Source organism: Pseudophryne corroboree, chromosome 4 (assembly GCF_028390025.1).
Source record: "Pseudophryne corroboree isolate aPseCor3 chromosome 4, aPseCor3.hap2, whole genome shotgun sequence".
NCBI classification, from domain to species: domain Eukaryota; kingdom Metazoa; phylum Chordata; class Amphibia; order Anura; family Myobatrachidae; genus Pseudophryne; species Pseudophryne corroboree.
In genome coordinates, this window is record NC_086447.1 from 311,968,010 (window position 1) to 311,984,211 (window position 16,202).

Genomic DNA, 16,202 nt, shown 5'->3' on the forward strand with positions numbered 1-16,202 from the left:
CCTGGAATGGGAACCCCTTAAATCAAGGGGTCCCCCCCTCCAGCCACCCAAGGGCCAGGGGTGAAGCCCGAGGCTGTCCCCCCCCATCCAAGGGTGGTGGATGGGGGGCTGATAGCCTTGTGAAAAAATGTGAATATTGTTTTTAGTAGCAGTACTACAAGTCCCAGGAAGCCTCCCCCGCAAGCTGGTACTTGGAGAACCACAAGTACCAGCATGCGGTGGAAAACCGGGCCCGCTGGTACCTGTAGTACTACTACTAAAAAAATACCCCCCAAAAAACAGGACACACACACGTGAAAGTATAAGTTTATTACATACATGCACACCTCCATACATACATACTTACCTATGTTCCCACGAGGCTCGGTCCTCTTCTCCATGTAGAATCCTTGGGGTACCTGTGAATAAAATTATACTCACATAATCCAGTGTAGAATCAGACCTTTGTATAATCCACGTACTTGGCAAAATAATAAAACGGAAACCCGACCATGCACTGAAAGGGGTCCCATGTTTACACATGGGACCCCTTTCCCCGACTGCCAGGACCCCCCCTGACTCCTGTCAAAGAGGGTCCCTTCAGCCAATCAGGGAGCGCCACGTCGTGGCACTCTCCTGATTGGCTGTGTGCTCCTGTAGTGTCTGTCAGGCTGCACACGGCACAGATACAATGTAGCGCCTATGCGCTCCATTGTAGCCAATGGTGGCAACTTTGCGGTCAGCGGTTGACCAAAAGTAACCTCACCACTGACCGCACATCTACGATCTGGTTGGAATTAGGCCCTACGATCAGCAGCTTTCTTTTCTTGCAGTATCAGTATATAATCAGCCGCTTTCTTCTCTTGCAGTATCAGTATATAATCAGGCGCTTTCTTCTCTTGCAATATCAGTCTATGATCAGCCGCTTTCTTTTCTTGCAGTATCAGTATATAATCAGCCGCTTTCTTTTCTTGCAGTATAAGTATATAATCAGCCGCTTTCTTTTCTTGCAGTATCAGTATATAATCAGCCGCTTTCTTTTCTTGCAGTATCAGTATATAATCAGCCGCTTTCTTTTCTTGCAGTATCAGTATATAATCAGCCGCTTTCTTTTCTTGCAGTATCAGTATATAATCAGCCGCTTTCTTTTCTTGCAGTATCAGTATATAATCAGCCGCTTTCTTTTCTTGCAGTATCAGTATATAATCAGCCGCTTTCTTTTCTTGCAGTATCAGTATACAATCAGCCGCTTTCTTCTCTTGCAGTATCAGTCTATGATCAGCCGCTTTCTTCTCTTGCAGTATCAGTCTATGGCCCTCATTCCGAGTTGTTCGCTCGCAAGCTGCTTTTAGCAGCTTTGTACACGCTAAGCCGCCGCCTACTGGGAGTGAATCGTAGCATATCAAAATTGCGAATGAAAGATTAGCAAAATTGCGAATAGACACTTCTTAGCAGTTTCTGAGTAGCTCCACACTTACTCGGCAACTGCGATCAGTTCAGTCAGTTTCGTTCCTGGTTTGACGTCACAAACACTCCCAGCGTTCGGCCAGACACTCCTCCGTTTCTCCAGCCACTCCCGCGTTTTTCCCAGACACGGTAGCGTTTTTTCGCACACACCCATAAAACGGCCAGTTTCCGCCCAGAAACACTCACTTCCTGTCAATCACATTACGATCACCAGAACGAAGAAAAAACCTTGTAATGCCGTGAGTACAATACCTAACTGCATAGCAAATTTACTTGGCGCAGTCGCACTGCGGACATTGCGCATGCGCATTAGCGACTAATCGCTCCATTACGAGAAAAATATAACGAGCGAACAACTCGGAATGACCCCCTATGATCAGCCGCTTTCTTCTCTTGCAGTATCAGTCTATGATCAGCCGCTTTCTTCTCTTGCAGTATCAGTCTATGATCAGCCGCTTTCTTCTCTTGCAGTATCAGTCTATGATCAGCCGCTTTCTTCTCTTGCAGTATCAGTCTATGATCAGCCGCTTTCTTCTCTTGCAGTATCAGTCTATGATCAGCCGCTTTCTTCTCTTGCAGTATCAGTCTATGATCAGCCGCTTTCTTCTCTTGCAATATCAGTATATAATCAGCCGCTTTCTTCTCTTGCAGTATCAGTCTATGATCAGCCGCTTTCTTCTCTTGCAATATCAGTATATAATCAGCCGCTTTCTTCTCTTGCAGTATCAGTCTATGATCAGCCGCTTTCTTCTCTTGCAGTATCAGACTATGATCAGCCGCTTTCTTCTCTTGCAGTATCAGTCTATGATCAGCCGCTTTCTTCTCTTGCAGTATCAGTCTATGATCAGCCGCTTTCTTCTCTTGCAGTATCAGTCTATGATCAGCCGCTTTCTTCTCTTGCAGTATCAGTCTATGATCAGCCGCTTTCTTCTCTTCCAGTATCAGTCTATGATCAGCCGCTTTCTTCTCTTGCAGTATCAGTCTATGATCAGCCGCTTTCTTCTCTTGCAGTATCAGTATATAATCAGCCTCTTTCTTCTCTTCCAGTATCAGTCTATGATCAACAGCTATTTTCTCTATACCATCTTTTGTACAGTATATCAATGTATTTAAATACATTCTTACAAGAGACAGCTAAAGAATTCCTTAGGTAGAATTTGTATTTGGTGCATGTTGCTTTATAGCTGATCTTGGTATATCAATCTAATTCTAAAGTTTTTACATATGTGTATTTATTATATGTTTTTAATACTGTGTATTCATAAAAATAGGATTTTAATTACCTACCAGTAAATCCTTTTCTCGTAGTCCGTAGAGGATGCTGGGGTTCACATTAGTACCATGGTGTATAGACGGGTCCCTTGGGAGCCATGGGCACTTTAATAGTTTAATAGTGTGGGCTGGCTCCTCCCTCTATGCCCCTCCTACCAGACTCAGTCTAGAAACTGTGCCCGAGGAGACGGACATACTTTGAGAGAAGGAAATACACAGATAGTGGTGAGATTCACACCAGCTCACACATACAGTAACAACAGAAAGCCAAGCTAACCAGCTTGAAACAATTCAGCAACGGCTGAACAACAGTACTTAACCAAGTAACAATGCAGTACTTAACTAAGTAACAAATGCAGGAAAACGAAACGCTGGGCGCCCAGCATCCTCTACGGACTACGAGAAAAGGATTTACTGGTAGGTAATTCAAATCCTATTTTCTCTTACGTCCTAGGTGATTCTGGGGTCCACATTAGTACCATGGGGATGTACCAAAGCTCCCAGTATGGGAGGGAGAGCGCGGAGGCTCCTGCAGAACCGATTGACCAAACTTTAGGTCCTCAGAGGCCAAAGTATCGAACGTGTTCGATCCTGACCAAGTAGCCGCTCAGCAAAGTTGTAAAGCTGAGACACCCCGGGCAGCCGCCCAGGAAGAACCCACTTTACGAGTAGAGTGGGCCTTAACAGATTTTGGACACAGCAAGCCTGCCGTAAAATAAGCATGCTGGATTGTAAACCTGATCCAGCGGGAAATCGTCTGCTTAGAAGCAGGACACCCAACCCTGTTAAGATCATAAAGGACAAACAAAGCGTCCAACTTTCTGTGACGAGAAGTTCTCTTCACATAAATCTTCAAAGCCCTTACAACATCCAAGGACTTTGAAGTAACTGAGGAGGCAGAAGCCACTGGCACCACAATAGGTTGGCTGATATGAAAAGACAACTTTCGGAAGAAATTGCTGATGCTTCCTGAGCTCAGCTCTATCTTCGTGGAAAATTAAATAGGGACTCTTGCAGGACAATGCCCCCGATTCCGACACACGTCTAGCAGATGCCAATGCCAATAGTGTGACCGCCTTCCAAGTAAGGAACTTGACATCAACCTCCTGTAAAGGTTCGAACCAATCCGACTGCAGGAACTTCAGCACCACATTAAGATCCTAATGTGCTGTAGGGGGCATAAAGGGAGGATGGATGTGCAGAACCCCTTTTAAGAAAAACTGAACATCAGGGAGGACAGCCAATTGTTTCTGGAAGAAAATGGACAAGGCTGAAATCTGGACTTTTATGGAGCCCAAACGCGGGCCCATATCCACACCTGCTTGTAGAAAGAGGAGAAACTGCCCTAGTTGAAACTCCACCGTAGAAAACTTCTTGGATTCACACCAAGACACGTACTTTTTCCAAATTCAATGGTAGTGTTTAGACGTTACTCCTTTCCTAGCCTGTATCTGGGTAGGAATAACTTTGTTCGGAATGCCCTTCCGAGCTAAGATCTGGCGTTCAACCTCCATGCCGTCAAACGTAGCTGTGGTAAGTCTTGATAAGCAATCGTCCCCTGTTGCAGAAGGCCCTCTCGAAAAGGAAGAGGCCTCGGATCTTCCAGCAGTAACTCCAGAAGATCCGCGTACCAAGCCCTTCTTGGCCAGTCCGGAGCAATGAGGATTGCCTGAACGCTTGTTGTTTTTATTAGTTTGAGAATCCTTGGGATGAGTGGAAGTGGAGGGAACACATACACTGACTTGAACACCCACGGAGTTACCAGGGTGTCCACCACCACTGCCTGTGTGTCTCTCGACCTGGAACAGTACCTCTCCGAAACTTCTTGTTGAGGCGGAAGGCCATCATGTCTATTTGACAAAGACTTGTCACCTCCGCCAACACCTCCGGGTGGAGGCCTCACTCTCCTGGATGAAGATCGTGTCTGCTGAGGAAGTCCGCTTCCCAGTTGTCCACTCCTGGAATGAAGATTGCTGACAGTGCCACCGCGTGCTTTTCCGCCTAGAGGATGGTTCTTGTTACCTCTGACATTGCAGCTCTGCTCTTCGTTCCGCCTTGCCGGTTTATGTAGGCCACTGTCGTTACATTGTCCAACTGAACCTGAATGGCCCGATCTTTCAGAAGATGTGCCGCTTGTAGAAGACCATTGTACACGGCCCTTAGTTCCATAATGTTTATCTGAAGGATGGATTCCAGATTTGACCACCTTCCTTGGAAGTTTTCCCCTTGGGTGACTGCACCCCAACCTCTGAGACTTGCATCCGTGGTTAGGAGGATCCAATTCTAAATCCCGAAACTGCGGCCCTCTAGTAGGTGAGAAGTTTGCATCCACCAGAGAAGTGAGATTCTGGCTTTTGGTGACAGACGTATCCTCTGGTGCATGTGAAGATGAGATCCCGACCATTTGTCCAGGAGATCCAGCTGGAAAGACAGCGCATGAAATCTTCCGTACTGTAGAGCCTCGTAGAAGGCCACCATCTTCCCCAGAAGGCGAATGCACTGATGAACCGATACCTGGGCTGTCTTCAGGACATCCCGGACCATTGTTTGTATCACCAGCGTTGTCTCCGCCGGCAGAAACAACCTCTGTACTTCCATGTCGAGGATTATCCCCAGGAAGGACAGTCTCCTTGTCGGCTCCAAATGCTACTTTGGAAGATTCAGGATCCATCCATGATCCAAGAGTAGTTGAGTTGAGAGAGCAATGCTCTGCAACAGCTTCTCCCTGGAAGATGCTTTTATCAGCAGATCGTCTAGATAAGGAATTATGTTCACACCCTGCTTGCGGAGTAGCATCATCTCCGCCATGACCTTGGTGAACACCCTCGGTGCCATGGAGAGGCCAAACGGCAGTACCTGGAACTGATCGTGACAGTCAAGCAGCGCAAATCTTAGATAAGCCTGGTGAGGCAGCCAGATTGGAAATGTGAAGGTACACATCCTTGATATCTAGGGATACTAGAAATTCCCCCTCCTCCAGACCTGAGATCACCGCTCTCAGAGACTTCATCTTGAAATTGAATTCCCTCAAATAAGGGTTCAATGACTTTAGGTTCAATGGGGGTCATTCCGACCCGTTCGCACGCAGAGGTTTGTTGCTGAGGTGCGAACAGGTCCGGAATGCGCATGCACGGCGGCTGCAATGCACGTGCGCGACATTGCCCGGCGACGTTATGTCGCGTCCTACGAAGGAAGCGGTCACATAGCCGACCGCAAAGATTGACAGAAAGAAGGCGTACCTGGGCGGATCCGGACCTTTGGAGACCGTTTTCGGGGAGTGGAGAAGAAAATGCAGGCGTGTCCAGAAGAATGGAGGGCGGATGTCTGACGTCAAAGCCGGCCCCAGCATCGCAGAGATCGTCGCACAGGGTAAGTATATCCAGGCTTAGTCTTCTTTTGCTTGAAATGTTTTAGCTTAGCAGGGCTGCACAAGCGATCGCAGCCCTGCTAAGCTAAAATACACTCCCCCATAGGCGTATACTAGTTGATCGCAGCAGCAGCAAAAAGTTGCTGGCTGCGATCAACTCGGAATGACCACCAACATTGGCCTGACGGAACCATCCGGCTTCGGTACCACAAACAGTTTAGAGTAATAACCCTTGTTTGTTAAGTGAGGTGGAACTGGAACAATGACATTTGACTTTAGCAATGTTGGAATGGCTTCCTGTAGGATAGCACTTTTTGTCAGCAAAGCTGGTAAGCCTGATTTGAAGAATCTGTGAGGTGGGAGTTCTTGAAACTCCAGTCTGTACCCCTGAGTAACAATATCTTGTACCCAGGGGTCCAGGTCTGATGACGCCCAGACATGACTGAAATTTCTTAGTCTTCGTCCCACCTGCCCGATCTCCAGGCTGGGAAGTCCACTGTCATGCCGAGGATTTTGAGGAAGCAGAACCAGGTTTCTGTTCCTGTGAACCTGTTGGTGCAGGTTTTCTGGATTTCCCCCGACCTCCTCTAAAGAAAGTGGAAGGGGGTTTGGACTTTTTAACTTTCGCTGTCCGAAAGGACTGCATTGTAGACGTAGGATAAGATTTCCTAGTCGGTGGTGTTGCTGAGGTAAGAAATGTTGACTTACCCGCAGTTGCCATGGAGATCCACGCATCTAACGCTTCCCCAAACAGAGCCTGACCTGTGAAGGGTAGGTTCTCCACACTCTTCTTTGATTCTGCATCCGCAGGCCATTGGCGCAGCCAAAGTCCCCTGCATGCCGAGACAGCCATGGTAGAAGCCCTCGCATTAAGGCCCTCATTCCGAGTTGTTCGCTCGCAAGCTGCTTTTAGCAGCATTGCACACGCTAAGCCGCCGCCTACTGGGAGTGAATCTTAGCTTAGCAAAATTGCGAACGAAAGATTCTCTAAATTGCTAATAGAAATTTCTTTGCAGTTTCTGAGTAGCTCGATACTTACTCTGCCACTGTGATCATTTCAGTCAGTTTCGTTCCTGGTTTGACGTCACAAACACACCCAGCGTTCGGCCAGACACTCCCCCGTTTCTCCAGCCACTCCCGCGTTTTTCCCAGAAACGGCATAGTTTTTTCACACACACCCATAAAACGTCCAGTTTCCGCCCAGAAACACCCACTTCCTGTCAATCACACTACGATCACCAGAACGAAGAAAAAAACCTTGTAATGCCGTGAGTAAAATACCAAACTTCTTAGCAAATTTACTTGGCGCAGTCGCAGTGCGAACATTGCGCATGCGCAATTAGCGGAAAATCGCTGCGATGCGAAGAAAATTACCGAGCGAACAACTCGGAATGAGGGCCTAAGATGGAACAGGTCCTTCATGGCCTCTACCATGAAACCTGCAAAATCCTGTATGTGACGTAAAAACAAGTCAATACATAGAATCTAATTCCTCTAGTAATGTGCCTGACCACTTTACTATGGATTTAGAAATCCACGCACAAGCAATAGTGGGTCTTAAAGCTACGCCAGTAGCTGTGTATAGTGATTTGAGCGTAGTCTCAATCTTACGGTTAGCCGACTCTCTTAAAACGGTGGACCCAGGGACAGGTAAAACCACTTTTTTAGACATCCTAGATACAGAATTGTCTACTACAGGTGGGATTTCCCACTTTTTCCTGTCCTCAGGGAAAGGAAAAGCAATGAGAACCCTTTATGGGATCTGGATTTTTTTCTCTGGGTTTTCCCAGGATTTTTCAAACAATGCGTTTAATTCCTTAGATGCAGGGAATGTAAGGGAGGATTTCTTATTGTCAGTAAAGTAAGCCTCCTCTACTTGCTCAGGTACCTTATCAGTAATGCGTAAAATATCCCTAATAGGCTCAATCATGCGTTGCACCCCCTTAGCAAGGGATGCATCTCCCCCCTTTATATCCCTATCACCGGACCCTGTATCAGAGTCGGTATCAGTGTCAGCTTGCATTATCTGGGCAAGAGCACGCTTCTTAGGGTAAACAATTGTGGTCTTTGAAGAGGTAGTGGGAGCTGAATACGAAAAAAACCTCAACAGACTTTCTCAAAACCTGTGTTTCAGTGTCATTTTGAGCTATCCGAGATGAAATCTGGGATATCATTCCCCTAATAGAATCCACTCATGGGGGTTCGGATTCAGAAGGCTGAGACAGTATACTACAGTCCTGAGTACATGGAATAGACTCTTCAGGAGAAGATACACACTCTGCAGCACAAGATACAGAGTTTCTAGACATGGTTATGTGAGCTATACAAACCCACACATACACACAAAAATGCAGACACAGTTTCCCTCAGAGTACCTTCAGAGAGACACAAAGTATATGGAGCCAGCCACACAGCGCCCCAGTAGGCAGTTTATACACTAAACTGATTGAATAACCTTAATAGATTAAACAGTGATTATTGCACTCCCCCCCCCCCCACTGTCTATAACGCCCCGATACCGCAGAGGTATGCTGGAGTTATGTGGAGGGCAGCGCTCCCTGTCAGCGTCTCTTCAGTGTGATCTGCAGGGAGAAAATGGCGCTGGTGAGTGCTGGATCTGCTCTGAGGAGAAGCCCGCCCCCTGTAATGGCGCGTCTTCCCGCTTTTACTGATTATATTGGCCTGAGGTGATTTAGCTGCTAACAGTGGGATTAGCCCCTGTTAGCATATGTGACCAGTATAGGGTATTTGCGCTAGCCCAGGGCGCCCCTCACAGTGCCGCACATCAAGTACCGCTGAGCCCTCCAGAGTGCAGCCTGTCAGAGCTGCGCTCCCACCCTTGTGCTGTCATTCCTGCCAGCGACCCGCTTACTGGGTCGCCGCGTCATCCTAACCACTCTTCTATCTTCTGGCTCTGGGGGTGGCGGCCGTGCTGCGGAAGTGAGCGGTCTCCTCGTGGGCTTGCGATCAGCACCTTAAGGAGCCCAGTGTCCTGTCAGCGGAGATAGAGAACCATTAACTTCTAGACTTTGTTCCTACTCCCCCCCCTAAGTCCAATGAAGCAGGGAGGCTGCTGCCAGCAGCCTTCCTGTACCTAACACTCTTAGAAAAATAATAAAACTAGTAAAACTCCTATGTGCTCCCCTAGCTGTGACAGACTCCACCGGGCACATTTTCTAAACTGAGTCTGGTAGGAGGGGCATAGAGGGAAGAGCCAGCCCACACTATTAAACTCTTAAAGTGCCCATGGCTCCCAAGGGACCAGTCTATACCCCATGGTACTAATGTGGACCCCAGCATCCTCTAGGACGTAAGAGAAAATAGGATTTTAATACCTACCGGTAAATCCTTTTCTCCTAGTCCGTAGAGGATGCTGGGGACTCCAAAAGGACCATGGGGTATAGACGGGATCCGCAGGAGACATGGGCACTTTAAGACTTTAAATGGGTGTGAACTGGCTCCTCCCTCTATGCCCCTCCTCCAGACCTCAGTTATAGGAACTGTGCCCAGGGAGACGGACATTTCGAGGAAAAGGATTTTTGTTAAACTAAGGGTGAGCCAGCTCACACCACAACACACCGTACAACATGGTTTTTAAGAAAATACCAGTTAACAGCATGAACCAAAACCAGCAACAGGCTGAACATGACTGAAACACAACCTCTGTGTAACAAAAGCAATAACTATCAACACGTACTGCAGATACAGTCCGCACTGGGACGGGTGCCCAGCATCCTCTACGGACTAGGAGAAAAGGATTTACCGGTAGGTATTAAAATCCTATTTTCTCATACGTCATAGAGGATGCTGGGGACTCCAAAAGGACCATGGGGTTTATACCAAAGCTCCAGACCGGGCGGGAGAGTGCGGACGACTCTGCAGCATCGATTGAGCAAACATGAGGTCCTCATCAGCCAGGGTATCAAACTTGTAGAACTTAGCAAAAGTGTTTGAACCCGACCAAGTAGCTGCTCGGCAAAGTTGAAGTGCCGAGACTCCTCGGGCAGCCGCCCAAGATGAGCCCACCTTCCTGGTAGAATGGGCCTTTACCGACTTCGGCAACTGCAATCCAGCCGTAGAATGAGCATGCCGAAGCGTATTACAGATCCAGCGTGCAATAGTCTGCTTAGAAGCAGGAGCCCCAATTTTGTTGGGAGCATATAGGACAAACAGAGCCTCTGATTTCCTAATCTGAGCCGTTCTGGCAACATAAATTTTCAAAGCTCTGACTACATCGAGAGACTTTGAATCAGCCAAGGCTTCCGTAGTCACAGGCACCACAATAGGTTGGTTCATGTGAAACGCCGAAACCACCTTTGGCAGAAATTGTTGACGAGTTCTCAATTCCGCTCTATCCACATGGAAGATCAAATAGGGGCTCTTGTGAGACAAAGCCGCTAATTCCGACACCCGCCTTGCGGACGCCAAGGCCAAAAGCATGACCACTTTCCAAGTGAGAAATTTTAACTCAACCTTTCGTAAAGGTTCAAACCAGTGTGAAATAAGAAACTGCAACACCGCGTTAAGGTTCCATGGTGCCACTGGGGGCATAAACGGAGGTTGGATGTGCAGCACTCCTTTCACGAAAGTCTGAACCTCTGGAAGGGTGGTCAATTCTTTTTGAAAGAAAATAGATAAGGCCGAAATCTGCACTTTAATGGAGCCTAATTTTAGGCCCGCATCCACACCTGCCTGCAAAAAAATGGAGAAAACGACCCAGCTGAAATTCTTCCGTAGGAGCCTTCTTGGATTCACACCAAGACACATACTTTCTCCAAATACGGTGCTAATGCTTCGCCGTAACCTCCTTTCTAGCTTTAAGCAGAGTGGGGATGACTTCCCCGGGAATACCTTTCCGAGCTAGGATTTGGCGTTCAACCGCCACACCGTCAAACGCAACCGCGGTAAGTCCTGTAACACGCACGGCCCTTGCAGTAACAGATCCTCTCTTAGAGGAAGAGGCCAGGGATCTCCTACGAGTAATTCCTGAAGATCCGGATACCAGGCCCTCCGTGGCCAATCTGGAACAATGAGTATCGCCTGAACCATTGTTCTTCTTATGATCCTTATCACCTTTGGAATGAGTGGAAGTGGAGGGAATACATACACCGACTGAAACACCCACAGAGTAACCAGGGCGTCCACTGCACTGGCTTGAGGGTCCCTCGACCTGGAACAATATCTCTGAAGCTTCTTGTTGAGGCGAGATGCCATCATGTCTATTTGAGGAATTCCCCAATGAATTGTCACTTCTGCAAAGACCTCTTGATGAAGACCCCACTCTCCTGGATGGAGATCGTGTCTGCTGAGGAAGTCTGCTTCTCAGTTGTCCATGCCCGGAATGAAGACCGCTGACAGAGCGCTTACATGTTTTTCCGCCCAGCGGAGAACTTTTGTGGCCACCGCCATTGCCGCTCTGCTCTTTGTTCCACCCTGGCGGTTTATGTACGCCACTGCTGTTATGTTGTCCGACTGAATCAGGACAGGCAGACCGCGAAGGTGGTGTTCCACTTGTAGAAGGCGGTTGTAGATGGCTCTTAATTCCAGAATGTTTATGTGCAGACAAGCTTCCTGGCTTGACCATTTTCCCTGGAAATGTTTTCCCTGTGTGACTGCTCCCCAGCCCCGGAGGCTAGCCTCCGTGGTCACCAGGACCCAATCCTGGATCCCGAACCTGCGTCCCTCTTGGAGGTGAGAACTTTGAAGCCACCACAGGAGAGATATTCTGGTCCTGGAAGATAGGCTTATTTTCCGGTGCATGTGCAGGTGAGACCCGGACCTCTTGTCCAACAGGTCCCACTGAAACACCCGGGCATGGAACCTGCCAAACGGAATGGCTTCGTAGGCTGCAACCATGTTCCCCAGCACCCGAGTGCATTGATGAATCGACACTCTTGCCGGTTTCAGAATCTCCCTGACCATGTTCTGGATTTCCAGAGCTTTTTCCCCTGGGAGAAACACTCTCTGCAGTTCCGTGTCCAGGATCATGCCCAAGAAAAACAGCCGTGTTGTCGGAATCAACTGTGACTTTGGCAAATTTAGGATCAACCATGTTGTTGCAGAACTGTCAGGGAGAGCGCAACGTTTCTTAGCAACTGCTCCTTTGATCTCGCCTTTATCAGGAGATCGTCCAAGTATGGGATAATTGTGACACCCTGCTTGCGTAGGAGCACCATCATTTCCGCCATTACTTTGGTGAAAATCCTCGGAGCCGTGGAAAGACCAAACGGCAACGTCTGAAATTGGTAATGACAATCCTGAACAGCAAACTTCAGGAAAGCTTGATGTGGAGGATATATTGGGACATGTAGGTAGGCATCTTTGATGTCGACTGATGCCATAAAATCCCCCCTTCCAGACTGGAGATCACTGCTCGAAGAGATTCCATCTTGAATTTGAAACTTTTCAAATATAGATTGAGGGATTTTAGGTTCAGGATCGGTCTGACCGAGCCATCCGGCTTTGGGACGACGAACAAGCTCGAATAAAACCCTTCTCCCAGTTGTGACGGGGGTACCGTGACAATGACTCGCTATTGACACAGTTTTTGTATCGCAGCGCACACTACTTCCCTTTCTGGCAGAGAAACTGGCAAGGCTGATTTGAAAAATGGTTGGGGGTCATGTCTTGAAACTCCAGTTTGTACCCTTTGGACACTATTTCTAAAACCCAAGGATCCAGGCCCGAGTGAAACCAGACCTGACTGAAGAGTCGGAGACTTGCCCCCACCGGTGCGGACTCCTGTAGAGGAGCCCCAGCGTCATGCGGTGGACTTGGCAGAGGCCGGGGAGGACTTCTGCTCCTGGGAACCTGCCACAGCAGGCGACCTTTTTCCCCTTCCTCTACCTTTTGAGGCAAGGAAGGACGACCCTCTTCCTTTTTCGTATTTATTGGGCCGAAAGGACTGCATCTGATAAGTGAGGCGCCTTTTTCTGTTGTGCAGGGACATAAGGAAGAAAATATGACTTACCCGCGGTAGCCGTAGACACCAGATCAGCGAGGCCGTCACCAAATAAGACACCACCCTTATACGGGAGAGCCTCCATAGCTTTCTTAGAGTCTGCATCAGCATTCCATTGATGAATCCACAGTGCTCTCCTGGCCGACACTGCCATGGCATTGGCCCTTGATCCCAACAGGCCAATATCCCTCGCCGCATCCTTTAGGTAAGCTGCAGCATCCCTGATATAACCGAGAGTCAAAAGAATGCTATCCCTATCCAGGGTATCTATGTCAGATGCCAAGTTATCTGCCCACTTACCAATAGCGCTACTCACCCATGCCGATGCCACGGCAGGCTTGAGCAGTGACAAATGGATTTAAGGTAGTTTCCTGCTTACGATCCGCAGGGTCCTTTAGGGCAGCTGTGTCAGGAGACGGAAGCGCCACCTTTTTGGACAGCCGCGACAGAGCCTTGTCCACATTGGGGAATGACTCCCACTTTTCCCTGTCCTCAGAGGAAAATGGGTATGCCATTAGAATTCTTTTGGGAATCTGCAATCTTTTGTCAGGAAATTCCCAAGCTTTTTCAAACAGAGTGTTCAGCTCATGAGAGGGGGGAAACGTCACCTCAGATTTTTTACCCTTATACAAACAGACCCTTGTATCAGGAATAGTAGGGACTTCTGTGATATGTGATACGTCTTTAATTGCCACAATCATGTACTGAATACTCTTAACCAGTTTCGGATTTAAACTGGCATCACTATAGTCGACACTGGAGTCAGAGTCCATGTCGGTATCAGTATCTGCTATCTGGGTAAATGAACGCTTTTGTGACCCTGAGGGGGTCTGGACCTGAGACAAGGCGTCCTCCATGGATGTTCTCCATGTTTGGGTCTGAGAATCAGATTTATCCAGCCTTTTAGTCAATAACGCCACATTTGCATTCAACGTACTGCAACTTCCTCCGGGGAGGAGCACTCAGCCTCAGACATGTCGACACACACGTACCGACACACACCAACACACTGGCTATAGGGGACAGACCCACAGGAAAGCCTGTCAGAGAAACACAGAGGGAGTTTACAAGCTCACACTCCAGCGCCTATCCCAGTACTGAGACTTTATACACACTGCCTCAGACCTGTTAGCACTTTTTTATCCAATGATAATAGCACCAAATTACTGTGGAGGTCTGGAGGAGGGGCATAGAGGGAGGAGCCAGTTCACACCCATTTCAATTCTTAAAGTGCCCATGTCTCCAGCGGATCCCGTCTATACCCCATGGTCCTTTTGGAGTCCCCAGCATCCTCTAGGACGTATGAGAAATTCGATATTTACTTAATTTTTATTCTTGGTTTAGTAATCAAATTTATTCACCAACACAGTTCTTATCTCCTTTGGTCTTATATGCTATGATACGGACAGTCAAATAGGCCATTCTGGAGCTTACAGGTAATAAATTACAGCATATCTAGGCACAAAATGTTCAAGACCTGTTGAGGATCTTTCAAAGTGTAGAAGGTGACCACATATTGCAAGATCATTGTCCAGCCGCCATAATCTTTGAAACTTGGCTACCTGTAATTTGGTGCTGCGGATATCATGTGACACCATATACATAAAGGATAATAATAATAATAATAATAATAATAATAATAATAATACTGTATGTAAGAATGTATAGATTGACAAAATCTGATAGATACAAAATGACTGGCAAATGGCCAAGGTGATAGATCAAACTGTGTATGGGCATTTTAAAAAGAAGTAAATAAAATGATTACTGTATGAGGCTTTCCGCACATGTGAAACAGAACCTGTGATGTCAGCAGCAGCAGAGGCGAATTTAGGGGTCAGGCCGCCCCTAGGCACAACATTATTGGCCGACCCTCCAAATATTAAAGAGTTCATTTTGTGCCCCCTCCCATAGTATAAAATATGTGCCTCCCTATATTTTAAAATATAATTTGCCTCCTCCCTCCCCATAGTATAGAATATAATGTGACCCCTTCCCTATAGAATAGAATATAATGTGCCCCCCTACCTATAGTAGAGAATATAATGTGCCTCCCTATAGAATATAGAGTGCCCCCCTCCACATAGAATATAATGTGCCTCCTTCCCTATAGAACATATGTGCCCACTATAGAATAGAATATGTCCCCTATAGAATATAATATAATATGCCCCCTATAGAATAAAATGTGCACCCCTTCCCTACAGAATTAGAATCTATACATAACTTACTACAAGATATCACTTCTCATGGTATAGGTGCACCCAACGCTCCAGGTCTCAGTGTCACAGGCCACTTAGCCACCATGCAGCCTCCCCCCCCCTCCTTCCCGCTGGCGGCACGTCTGAGCCTGGAGAGGAGCATAGTGGGGAGGTGACGGTCGAGGAGCCCGGGCCTGGGACAGGGATGATAGTCTAAGGCCAATACTGCCAGGCAGCAGCAGCCCATAATATAAGAAGGGGCACTGGCAGGAGGCCTCTCTTGTCCCACCTGGGGACCAAGGCAAACGGCGGCAGCACAAATCTCCCAGGCTGCTTTTCCGGCCAGCAATGAGACCACCGCAGAAACAACAGGCCCCAACACTGCCCCCACCCGCCAGACTGCGGCCACCACTCACAGCTGGAGACTGGAGTCCACCAGCAGAAGCCCGCCCCCACCCGACTGAGAGACTCCCAATCAGCTTCATACATTACATTTAGGTAAGGGCTAAATGTTACCCCCGAACTCACCCTACCTGACGTGTCGCCCCTAGGCACCCTGCCTCATGTGCCTAGTGGGAAATCCGGCACTGAGCAGCAGGGAAATAGATAAGGGTTCAATTACATAAAGCTAGGGTTAGGGGTTTAAACTTTTTTTAAACTTACTTTGCAATTATTAAAGACCTGTGCATGAAATTTTACATTTTTGGAAAGTGAGGACTTGATTCAGAGATGTACGCAAATGCCTTTGTAGCTGCAATTTAGCACCCAGCAGCTGTGGAAAATGTGCAAATGTCACAGCCGTCAGGATTTGTATTAAGGCACCCACTGAAGGCGTCTGAGATCTGCTGCATGTGGGGGTTAGGTATCAAAGCTTGGAAAGACAAAGTACCAACAAATCAGCTCCTGCCATTTCTCAAACACAACCTGTAAAATGACAGGATCTGATTGGTAATTT